Consider the following 12,500-nt stretch of genomic DNA (forward strand, 5'->3'; position numbering starts at 1 on the left):
GCGCAGTTCAGTTCAGTATGCCTCAAACGTACCCCGTTTCCTGGTCAGCCGCGTCGCACCGACGGCACCGACGGCTTCGTCAATAAAGCAAAGAGCTGGCCCTGGATAGCGTGCGTCACGGCGCTATCTCCACACTCGAATCCACTCATTAGAGGGACGGCGATGGCGTCGGCTGATAGATTGCCTGTTTAATTTATCTAATCGTCCCCAATCTGTCTATCGGGCCTAATGAAGGGGATAAAGGCGTCCCGTGATGGTGTAACTGCCGCAGCTAGCATGTGTGTGTGTGTGTGTGTGTGTGTGTGTGTGTGTGTGTGTGTGTGTGTGTGTGTGTGTGTGTGTCTCTTTTAACCGTGCAAACATGTCCTCCGCAGCTCTGCCCCCCGCCCCTTGTGGCCCTCGTTTGTAAAAAAAAAAAGAGTCTCTTAATATAGAGAAGCTTGTTTTCTTTAGTTTATTTATGCATTTATGCGTTTTTCTTGCTTAACTTTATTTTTTCAAATACAAAGAGGAATGCTAACATCAATGAATAAATATGCATGTGTTTTTCTGTTCTTCAGGGAGGACTATGGACAAATGTTCTTCCTCACGTTAAAACAAATGTAAGTCGAGTAATCTCCAGAGACACTTTCGGTTTGAACGTACATTAGAATCCTTGTCTGGAACACCAATACAGTCTCCTGTAACCCCTAGTGGGTTCCTTTGATCGGCCACATGTCCCCCACACCACCCGTTGACAAAGCCACTAATAATTGCTTTATGCAGCTAAATAATCATCTTATCAGCCTTTGTTTATGACAGAAACATAGTCCGTGGCAGAGCTATTTATTAGAGGAGAGGATAGACAAGGACACCTATATCCACCGCCCCTCCATCGTGGATTCATTTACATTTCATTTATTTTACTTCATTTTCTCAGCAAAATAATGGAATACACTTCCCGCCTCTGTTACAGTATCAAAGATAGGAATCTCAAACGGGAAGTGGAGCTGGGAGCTGTGGCCCGGAATACCAATGAAGCCGTGTGTCCCGGTGGGAGCCGACAGGTATCGCTCTCTTCAATGACACGGCCCGCTAACTCACATCAGTCAGGCGCCGCGACGATCCGACAACTTTTTAAAATTGGCCCTGCCATCGTCCCCTCCCCCCGGCCGCCGGCGGAAGGGATCTTTGAGGTCTGCTACGGATGGACGGATGGACGGATGGCTGGAAAGACAGACGGCCGTGGGGTTTCAATCGACCGTAGGGGGGCTGGTCGACTGTTAAAGGTCCCCCGGCCGTTTGCGGTACTGAATACGAGGTATTGGACGAGAACTAGTTTTAATGATTTCACTACAAACGTTTACGATAAACTATGGGAAGTTCAGCTTTTTGAGCAACAGTACTCCGAAGTTTTATGAATGCTACGATTATCATAATTAAATCACTCAAATTAAGATGTTTAGATGGTATGTAAGGAAATAAACACGGTTGCAGTCCTCACATTCATCTGGGTGACTTTGACAAAATTACATGATCACAACATCCAAGCTAAATCGACAGTTGGCTTTTAAAAGCTTGAGCGGCGCACATTTGATGCCGTTAACAAAGCACATTTAAAAACAAGTGCTGCGGAACTTGCATAAATTAAGAAAGTGAACACAAACATAACCCATTGTGATTAAGACTTAATTTAGATAATATATGTCAAACAAAGAAAAACACCTCATTGTAATGATGAATAAAGAAAACACAAAAGGCATGGTAATTAAGCAATGAAGATGTTGTTGCATCCGTGGTCTATAAGGCCAAGCACTTAGTGTCTGTTGGTTGGCCCCACATCACTGCAAGACTATACACTAAAGTGCCTCATTGTCAATGCTTAACACAGAACGAACAATACAAATGATACGCAATTAATGAGAAAGGCTCACAGAGTCAAGAGTTCGGGGACTCGCACCAACAAATTAAACTTGTGCATGATGTCATGTAATAAAGGGTAAGTTTGTTGTAATGTAGTGAAGCATGGACGATGAGCAGGGAGTTCAGCGAAGGCCTGCGATTGGACAACGTGGTAACTCTGGATTCAATGTAATAAATCCAGTGCATTGATTGGCTCTCACGAGTGTTGCGATTAAAGTGGTTGGAGCCAATCGGTTTCATCTAATACTGCAATCAGCTTGGCATGGGGAAAGGTGACTGGCACGTGATGAACGGGGTGTGTAAGGGAAATGTGATGATGAAGTCATTCGGGATAGAGGGTTGTTTTTTGCAAAATGTATTGTTTTGATGTAATTTGGTGTGTGTGCTGTCAATCAGACTGCGGCAGTTGAACATCTTTGCACAGTGTGAGTGAGTGAGTGAGTGAGTGAGTGAGTGCGTGCGTGTGTGCGTGAGTGACTGTATGTATGACAGAGTGAGTGCCGATTGACCCTTCCCTTCATTTCATCCTCTTCACCCCTTGTCTGTCCGCCTGTCTGCCTGCTAAGAACCTCTTTATCAGTGCTCTCTCTTGATCGACATGTATAAAGTATTACCGGAACTGCTTTCCGCTCATCCTGTTTCTCATCTGAGAAACATTACAACGTAACAACGTTATCCTCAGCCGCAGACAGACACTCATCCACACATTCATCCATCTTGTCTAGACTCGATTAGCGAGATGCATTATTCTCTGGCATAATAATCTGTACTAGGAAAACAAGCCTCCAGCTTGTGCAGAACACTGCCGAGACCTAACGACAACTAGACAAATAGATCTCTCTCTCTTTCTCTCTCTCTCTCTCTCAACTGGCTTCCAATTAACGCCGGGTCAGAGTTCAATGCGCTGCCACCCGCTTATCAAATCCAACATGGAGTAGCACTTCCCTGGCAGTTTATTAATCCCAAAAAGTTCAAACGCAAATCAGCAGGGAACAGTTCACTGGGTTCTGCTATCGAGCTGGCCTTATCTGTCCGACTGTCTTCCGAACCGTAATCAGGGAAACGTCAATGAATGTCGATGAATCGAAATCCAAACTTAAAACCCATTTCTCTGCTTGTCTCATTGGGCTCCCCGGACCTGTGCTGGAGTCCTCCCGGGCTTTATCTTCTCATTACGGATAAATCCAACGGACCTCGTAGTAAGCGCTACTGCCTTTAGCACTACTGACGGGGATAAAAGATGGGTTCTGGACAAGCTCTTTGTCCTCCTGGCCTCCCCTCACCTTAATGATCCTGTCTACCTGAGCGATACTTGTGTTAGGACTTTTCTGTTCCAGACCAGAACAAAATTCCCCATTGGCAATCTATGGATTATATTATACCCCAATTATACCCCAATTTTTTTTTTTACATATCATGCCGAATGTGAATTATGTGTAAACTACTCCCCCTGGTGGTGAATGTTTGTCTTATCGTCCATCGAACACATAAGTGCCCGAATGGCATTTTTTGTAGAGGAGGATATGGGGCATACTATAGAAAGAAACCAGGAATTGGTCATTTTTTGCCTTCCAACGCAGAAAATAGACAGGAGGCCAACAGGCTGACGACCAGTGACCTGGTGTCTAACCACCTAACCGTTGACCTAGTGACCAACGTGTAGCTTTATGGCTAACCAGTGACCTGGTGGCTAACCACCTAACCATTGACCTAGTGACCAACGTGTAGCTTTATGGCTAACCAGTGGCCTGGTGGCTAACCACCTAACCATTGACCTAGTGACCAACGTGTAGCTTTATGGCTAACCAGTGGCCTGGTGGCTAACCATCTAACCATTGACCTAGCGACCAACGTGTAGCTTTATGGCTAACCAGTGGCCTGGTGGCTAACCAACTAACCGTTGACCTAGTGACCAACTCGTGCCTTTGTGGCTAAACAGTAGCCTGGTGACTAATGAGTAACCTAGTGGCAAACCAGTGGCCTGGTCGCTTACCAGCTAACCAGCCGCAGGGTGGCTAACCAGCGGCCAGCTAACTAGCAAAACTGTGTTAACAATTAGCATTTGGCTGCACGCCCTCAGTGACGGTATCCTGGTCCTACCAGGCTCTCGTACTTCATTTCATTTGAGTCACTTTCACTTTCATTTCACTTGAAGGTGTTGGAGTTTAAAACTATTAGATGTGCCCAGTGCCACTCTGGATCTGCCATAACCAATCGCTAACGTTTGACTACACCTCAAACTAGGGCACAACCTCAACGTCATTGTTCTCAGCCACTCCCTCTGTTCGCTGATTGGACCGGCAAAATTTGGCCGGAGATAACCCGCGAATATACCGCAAACCAAGACGTAGTACCGCAAACCCAGCGGACGTACGTAGGCGGGCGGAGCCAGGCTACAGTGACGGTGCAGCCTCCACCACCCTCTACGTTGGTTACTGTATAGAGAACTACTGAAAAGGAATTTGAAATTTAAAACGAAGGGTAGGGAAGGGAAGTCCCATGGTGAGGAGAGGCATGCGGACCACCGCCAGGCAACCAGCAGGCTGTCCTTTGAAGCTCTGCTTCCCCATCGCTGGGTCTTCACATGTGCATTTTGCTTTGTTTACAGATTCTCGGCCATTTCTGGTTTCTTTGTGTGTTTTTGTGTTTCTTCTCAGTTGGTCCAAAAAAGTTAGACGCAGATGTGTTTGTGACACCTGCTGTGCTGATGGGGGACCAGACTATATCGTTCCTGCTTTCAAAGCTGATGTAAAGATTTGCTCTTTTAAAAAGGTGCATCCCCGATTGTCCTGGTCAGACACACAGACACACAGAAACACATTCAAGTTCTCACACACATAGACACCCACACAGACACAGACATACACACGGAGTCTGTCTCTGGTGAAAAAGAACACCACCAACAGTCTCACGACATCCACATTACAGACAGCACACTCTTAAAAAACCAAGAAACAAGCACCTCAACGTAGTCCGGTGGGTAGCGTGGTGTCAGCTCTGATCGCTGTGAGGGATGAGCTTCTGAGGTGCGCGGATGGGTTTGTCGAAGTGGCCCAGTCCCTTTCTGCCAGCGTGACACGGATCTCCCCCCTAGCTATTCCCTGTCAACTTCCAATCTCCGTCGCCTGACAGTTCCATTCCGGCGTCATCGCCGACTTCGCTGTCGGAAATACGCGTGGACAATGTGTGAGGGAGTTTGGTTGTGGGTCTCTATAGATATGTAATGGGGAGTCAGTCCCATGCGCCAACACACATGCACACAGACAGACAGATAGCCATACAGGCAGACATACATGCACACAGACAGACAGACAGACAGACAGACAGACAGACAGACAGACAGACACACGCAGTTGTTGATTCACGACTGCCTGAGGGTGTATTTGTTTTGTTACACTGCCAAACTGACACTCATCCAGTGTTTCATTTTGGCTTTCATTTTCAGAAGAGAAAATAACTATTATTCAATCTAGAGGGTTAATATTGTGCGCTGACGCTTATGGAGATGCTTTGATGGGTATTTTAGCAAATAAAACAACCTATCAATCACAGATCTCAAAGGGGTTTATATATTTATCAACCTGCCAAAGCAATCCACACAACCACACACATCACTAATTAACGCACCGAAAAACTGATCAGACAGGAAAGAAGGCTTAACTGAAATAAATGACATCGAAAACTTGTTGAAGAGTGTACCCAGGTCGACCAACTGAATAATTAATCAGATAATAATGACACATACGGGCCTGTGTGCACGCTGACATACTAGCAAGGTGAAATGTTACAGCAAGTTATGTATCAGGACTGCTGAATCATCTGATCCCTGACCCCTACAGGCTTCCCATTAGCACTGCCCGTTGTTGCATCACAACCACACTCATTAGTTAAGGCCCGTGCCTTTACATACAACAGTCTAAACACAAAGAGTACAGTGGTCTGAGGCTGAGGTTACAGTTCTACGTAGGCTACAGCGCGTTTGCGTCACTTTGCGGTTATTGGAGGTATAGAGAGCCTACATCCGACCACGTTCCCGAAATATGGTCCTGTGGGGACAGTTTGTGGACGGATGTAGGTCCCCCATGGGACCATAGTATGCTATACATCTTTCCATAAGTATGGTCCCATGAGGACAGTGTAAGGGGACGGATGACCTACGTCCGACCATATTTCGGTGGTCAACGACGTGAGACAAATTATTGCATGGTTGAACTTCGTTTCTCGGTCGCGTTAGTTCCGTTTTAACTACTTCCTGGGGACTCAATGTGCTTGATAATTCGCATACATGTCTTTATCCCAGTCTGTAAGCTAGTTTGTGTTGATGTGGCGAAATAACAACTTTAATCAATATCTGAGTTGGGATTTTGGTCGCGACTGGTCTCTTCCGTGCCATCCAGCTGTTTAAGCTAACTAATCACTTTGTTTTCACTGATTGCATTGATGTGCCAGCTCGCCTTACTGCTGTACCCTGTGTGTGTGTGTGTGTGTGTGTGTGTGTGTGTGTGTGTGTGTGTGTGTGTGTGTGTGTGTGTGTGTGTGTGTGTGTGTGTGTGTGTGTGTGTGTGTGTGTGTGTGTGTGTGTGTGTGTGTGTAGTGGATAGTTTTCTCTGCTTTGAGAACTGATTCAGATGTCTATAAGCCTTGTGAGACCTTCCAGATATGGAAGTTTGCGCTTGGTTTCATAATGAATAAACCTCTCTAGCCTTGGCCGGGTAGCAATTTATTTTCCAAACATCGCCCCGGCGTTATGTTGTTCAGAGAACCCCTGTGGAGAAAATGTGCAGATGGAAGGCCTCCCATTCCACATGAGTTTCTTGCAGCGGAAATACCCGGTTTTCAAAAATATCCCTGGACAAGCCTTTTACATGGCAGCCGGCCCGAGTTACGCCTTCGATCTTCCCGCATATGTACTAGCACCCAGCAGTGTACAGTAAGTGAGCCTTCAGAGTGCCGCTGTCCTCACTGAGTCAGTCCAGCCGTGAGCTTGCGTTGGGCGCTAGCCCAGGTGACATTATGGAGGTGGTTGCACGGTTCACCGCCAAGAGACCCCCCATCGCCGCCACCTCCACCATGATGGCTCGTCAAACCCTTTCTAAAACACTCTGGGAAAGAGTCTCGTCTGAACGGTTTCAAAGTCTCCCTCGCGGCGGATAAGGCCTGTTCCCTACCACTCTACCCCCACCTCCCCCCCTCCCTTCCCTCACCACTCTTGCATAAATCCTGGCCTGCCGGTATCACGGCAGCAGGCGATGCGGCGTGGGGCGCGGGGCGACCCCCGTCTCATGAACCGCTTGGTTTAGCCCAGCTGGTGCGACTGGAGGCGGAGCATCAGAGGGAGCCGGTTCAGTCGGCGTGCTGGAGGGCGAACGGGGCAGAGGTTCTTCACTGCGAGGTTTCCCCCCCCAACCCCCCGTTATTTTCCATTAGCGGCGCCGCATGGCTCTTGTTGTTTAATGGAGCTGGTCTTTGAAAATATCTCGATAAAGTACCGAGTTAAATGGCAGTCAGTGTGAAACCACACACACGTGACGTTTTGGTTTAGTTTTTGATTTATTTAATAGCAGCAATTTCATTGAACTTTTGAATACAAGTAGCCTAAATGATTGTAAAATGAGATTATTCTGTGCCAAAAAACTTGCTGCAGAGTGGCCACTGTAGAAATAAACGTTTTAAAATCGAATACGCGAAACTCTCGCACTCTATCCAAGGTCGACACATGTTTTGAAGGGTAAAACCCTTTCAAAACAGAAACAACTAAAGGACAGGAAGTCACAGAAGGCTCTTTGGCGATATGACACCAGGGATTTTTTTAAGCTTTTCCCTCGGCAACGATAAAGACTCGACTTGATTTGGTTTTGTCTATGATAATGGGGGGGGGGGGGGGGGGATCGACACAGCCCTGGTCTCGGACACCTTCGGTCTGTTTGTATGCTACCATAGCGACAGAAAAACCACAAAAACAAACACAACACCCTCTTGTTAAAACCCTCCTGAGTCTGAGACACACACACACACACACACACACACACACACACACACACACACACACACACACACACACACACACACACACACACACACACACACACACACACACACACACACACAGAGTTGCATCATTAATGTAACACATTGCAAGAGCCGGCTTTTCCTGACTTGTGACCATGAGCCTCCATGACCTTCTCTCCACCTCCTCCTTCTCCTCATTCAATTAGATAAAGATCCACTGTGTCTTCGCCCTACTCAGCCCCCCCCCCCCCTACAGACACCTCAGCCGCCTTTCCCCAAACGATGAGAGAACTGATAAAGAAAGCCAAGGTGCTGAAAAGTGGATGGAGGGAAGACACATTTCTGTCCCCCTCTCTCCCCCCCCCCCCCCTTTTGAATCCCCAGTACAGCCCCCTGATCGAAGGAGCACATGAAGATAAGCTCTGTAGAGAGAGGAGGAAGGATCGCCGAGACAGATAGAACTCCTTTGTGTTCTCCAGGATGGTCTACTGAGTAGAAAAACATCTTTTTGCAGTTATTTTTTGCAATAGTCTCTACTGCAATGCGTTGCTAACCAGAGCTCCTGAAGCACAGACTAACGTGCAACATGTCCAAAGCTCTGCAGCCAGAATCCTCCCCAGGACTAGGAAATATCAACGCATTACGTCCGTAACAGCTCCCAATCCCCTATAAATTAAATTCAAAGGCCCTGCTGTTAGTTTTATTGCATGCAGTAGCTCCCGAATCACGGACTAACGTCCAACATGTTCAAAACTGTGCAGACAGAATCCTTACTAGGATGAGTAAACATCACCATACTACAGCTTCAGCGAGCTCCCAATCCCCTATAAATTAAATTCTAAACCCTGCTGTTCGTCCTTATTTAGAATTCAGTTCAAAAGCCTGTTCTTTTCCATTTAGAATTCGACTCAAAAGCCTGCTGTTCGTTATCAACTCCCTCCATGTCTTCGCCCCCCTGATGCGTCTCTGAACTTGAAGTACCACGCACACACCCACACGCACACACAGACACACAACAGGTCAGCAGGTCAAGGCCCACTCACCACTACAGATCACATACTCAGGCGCTGTATGTTGGGTGACCCAGCCTTTGCTGAGCTTCACAACACATGGCTGAACACACACACCCGTGTATCAAGGCTTACACCAACAGCCGCCGACCAGAGTATCAGTCCTCCTACACACCACTTCAAATGATTAATGTTGCATCAATCATATTTAATTTTGATCTTATGATTATCTCCTATTTGTTTTACCCGGAGATATCTTGATATGAATCGTGCTATGTCGAATAAAAGCAATTCTATTATTTATTATGTCACTGTCTCGCTCATTTCCTCTCATTTCCCTCTCACTCTTTCCTCTCTCACTGTGTTGAATGCCGATGAGATAAAGAGATCGACACAGCCCAGGGTGGAGTTGGCTGAGTTCATTAAGCATGCAAAGAGGTGTCACAATTGAGACGTTTGCGAAACAAATGGCCGCATAACATCGATTTAGTGGAAAGCAGGAGGCCGGGTTGCTCTGTTAGCACATATTTGGGACTGTGCTGACGTTGAAATGTACACAACACTGTTGGGTCCCATTTAGCATCTGGAGCCCATGTTGAAGTCTAATGCGTCCGAAACTTGAACCTCAACGGAGATAATGTGTGGCTGTTGTCATTAAGGGGAAATTTGGTTGGTTTGTCAAAGGGTTGAATGTTAAATGAATCCACAGATTGTGATGGCCGTTTTCATTGGTCAATGTCGAAGGACGGACTTAGGAGCCAAAACTTCTACCTTATTTACGCATTGAGCGCACATACAACTGATTCTACAGACATATACTGTCCATTCGACCCCTATTGTTAAAGTTTCTAATTAAGTTTATAGGTTCAATTGTCTCACAGAGAAAGAAAAGAAGAAAAAAACTGCCATTTGTACAATTTGTTCATGGAATTGCAACAGAAAACGTTATCCAGCAACTATATCAATTGAACAACAAAGCTATCCTTTAGAAAAGATAATATTTTGCTTTATTAAAATAAGACGTATCAAGAGTATGTATAGAAGTCGATTATGTATAAAGCCCACAGAACTGGCTCCACCATCGTGAACCTTTAGCGCTGCCGTTAGCCGCAAGAGGCAGATAGCATCATTTCCCGCCCTTTCCTTGTATGAACGTCATCTAATCTCACAGCTCTCAAACACAAAGCAAAACACAACCGCGTTTAACAGATAACCTTGCTTTTGACCCCCTTATAATAAAAATAACATAGGATAAGCTTTAGAAAGGCAACGTTTTAAAGATGTAGTCATTGATCAAATCATAAAAGCTGCATTGTGGCAACTTTAATTCACAAGATGAAACTCAGAGTGAGATGCTGCCACCGTTGCTTTGACACGGTGGAAGTATAAATAAGCTTTATTAATGTACTTTTTTTTGTAACTCCTGTAAAATACCCTCACATTCTCCACCTTATCTCAATATGCAATCAAAAGATGCACGATGTTAGATGTTAAAACAATTGGACCACTCACCATATAAAGCTTTATACACCATTCATGTGTATGTGCTGTAGGCATAGTCCTTCACAAATGCTTTTCTTGGCTTCGTTGGATGTTTTTCTTAGTCTACAAGAAATGCATAAAGTAGCTTACATGGTGCATAAGAAAACCTCAGTATATTCGATTTATATAACGCTGCACACACACACATGTACACACACACACATGTACACACACACACACATGTACACACACACATGTACACACACACATGTACACACACACACACACACACACACACACACACACACACACACACACACACACACACACACACACACACACACACACACACACACACACACACACACACACACACACACACACACACACACACACACACACACACGATAAACATATCTACAATACAATTTTGGATATCCACCATGACACCATGCATCGGCCTACCGGTTGAGTGATTCCTCTCGTCGCTTTCTTAACGGTTCAATTCGGGCTGATCTTCTACCAATCACCGAAAGGGGGCGTATTTCTTCTCCATTTTCGTCCCTTTTGTTTCGGGCTTTTCTTACTCTTTAGATTCCCGTGATATATTCAATATCCCTCTGTCAAATAGACAGGCGCCAGCCAACCCTTCCCAGCTGCCCAGATCATAACTTAACTCGAATTTGGAGTGAATCCCTATGAGAAGCGTGTTGTGTTTGTAATCGAAATTTAATTTCTTCTCTTCACCGAGTGGTCGTTAACATTTTGGTTCACAGCACGACGACAATGAGCTAAAATTAACGGCCTGTGTAAACTATGAGACCGTTGCGCACACTATAGTGTAGTATTTCTAACTATACTCAGTTAGGAATGGGCCAACAGCTGTCACTTGATGGTACAACTTCTATACAATATTGTTTGTATTTAGTAAGTTAACGAAGTACCCACGTAACACTAAAAACCACTGGCATCTCTTTTACTAACTAGATTTCTCAACTGAAACAAACATTTATACAGTGTGAGGCTGACACCTGTTGGGGAAAGTTTGGTATTACAACGAAAGGTCTCGTGACATTTCTTACATTGGGTCTGTAAAATGTAATCATATGAGAAAAGACAATAAAAACTATTAGAATATGAACGTTTATGTGTAATAACAATACCAGACATATAAGAGCATCACATGTCATGTGAATTTAAATGAAAATATGAAATGAATTGTATAAGTTATTGTCAAAATCCATATAGAACAACGGGCATGAGTTTAAGTACTCAAATGTTGCATTAATATTAGAATATTTCTGAAGACACTTTCATCCATAAAATTATTAACATAAATATAACTTATTAAACATAAAAACGTTAAACGTTGTAAGTTTAAGGGTTAGTCTTGTTCACAGATTCATTCAATTTAGCATTAATAATGTCCATATTAATGTTTCCACACCGAGTCAGTGAACACGCATGTAATTGGTTTTCATGCACTTCTTTAATATATCAGTTTTTGATATTCACAACAAATACATTAAGCTCTTTCTCCATATGATACAACCTTAAATATCATTTCGTTTTTTTTACACTGAAACCTTTTTTTCCCCTCAGGTCTGCCTATCAAAATGTCATTTTTATGTCTTTGTCGCGCCATTTTAAAATCTCATTCCATTTGTAATCTCCATGCCTGCTAGCAAACTGGACAATATTTCCTTTGTACAGCTATATACAGGTGAAAAAAGCTCCCATTTCTTTTTTAAATGATAGTTCTTCGGGTAAGAACTGGGATTGTTTGGGTTTAAGGTGCAGGCAAAGAGGACAGTTGGAAATGTGGAGGGATGAAAATTAAATGTAGGAAGAGAAGGAGTGAGTGGAGTCAAACACTAAAGATTATACAGAATATTGTGTGAGAAGGAGCCCATATAAAGTGGGGGGGTGCTTCGTGGAGACCCCTCCCTCCCCCCACACAAAACAACTCTTTTAAGTCTTCTGCAACTTCCAGAGCAAAAGGGTTATTCGTATTTTAAAACATCTCCCCAAAGGTAGGCAAATAACTTATAATAACAGTAACATGTCCTTCAAAAATAAATAGATGAGAAAAAAAGA

This window comes from Gadus morhua, chromosome 4, assembly GCF_902167405.1.
Source record: "Gadus morhua chromosome 4, gadMor3.0, whole genome shotgun sequence".
NCBI lineage: Eukaryota > Metazoa > Chordata > Actinopteri > Gadiformes > Gadidae > Gadus > Gadus morhua.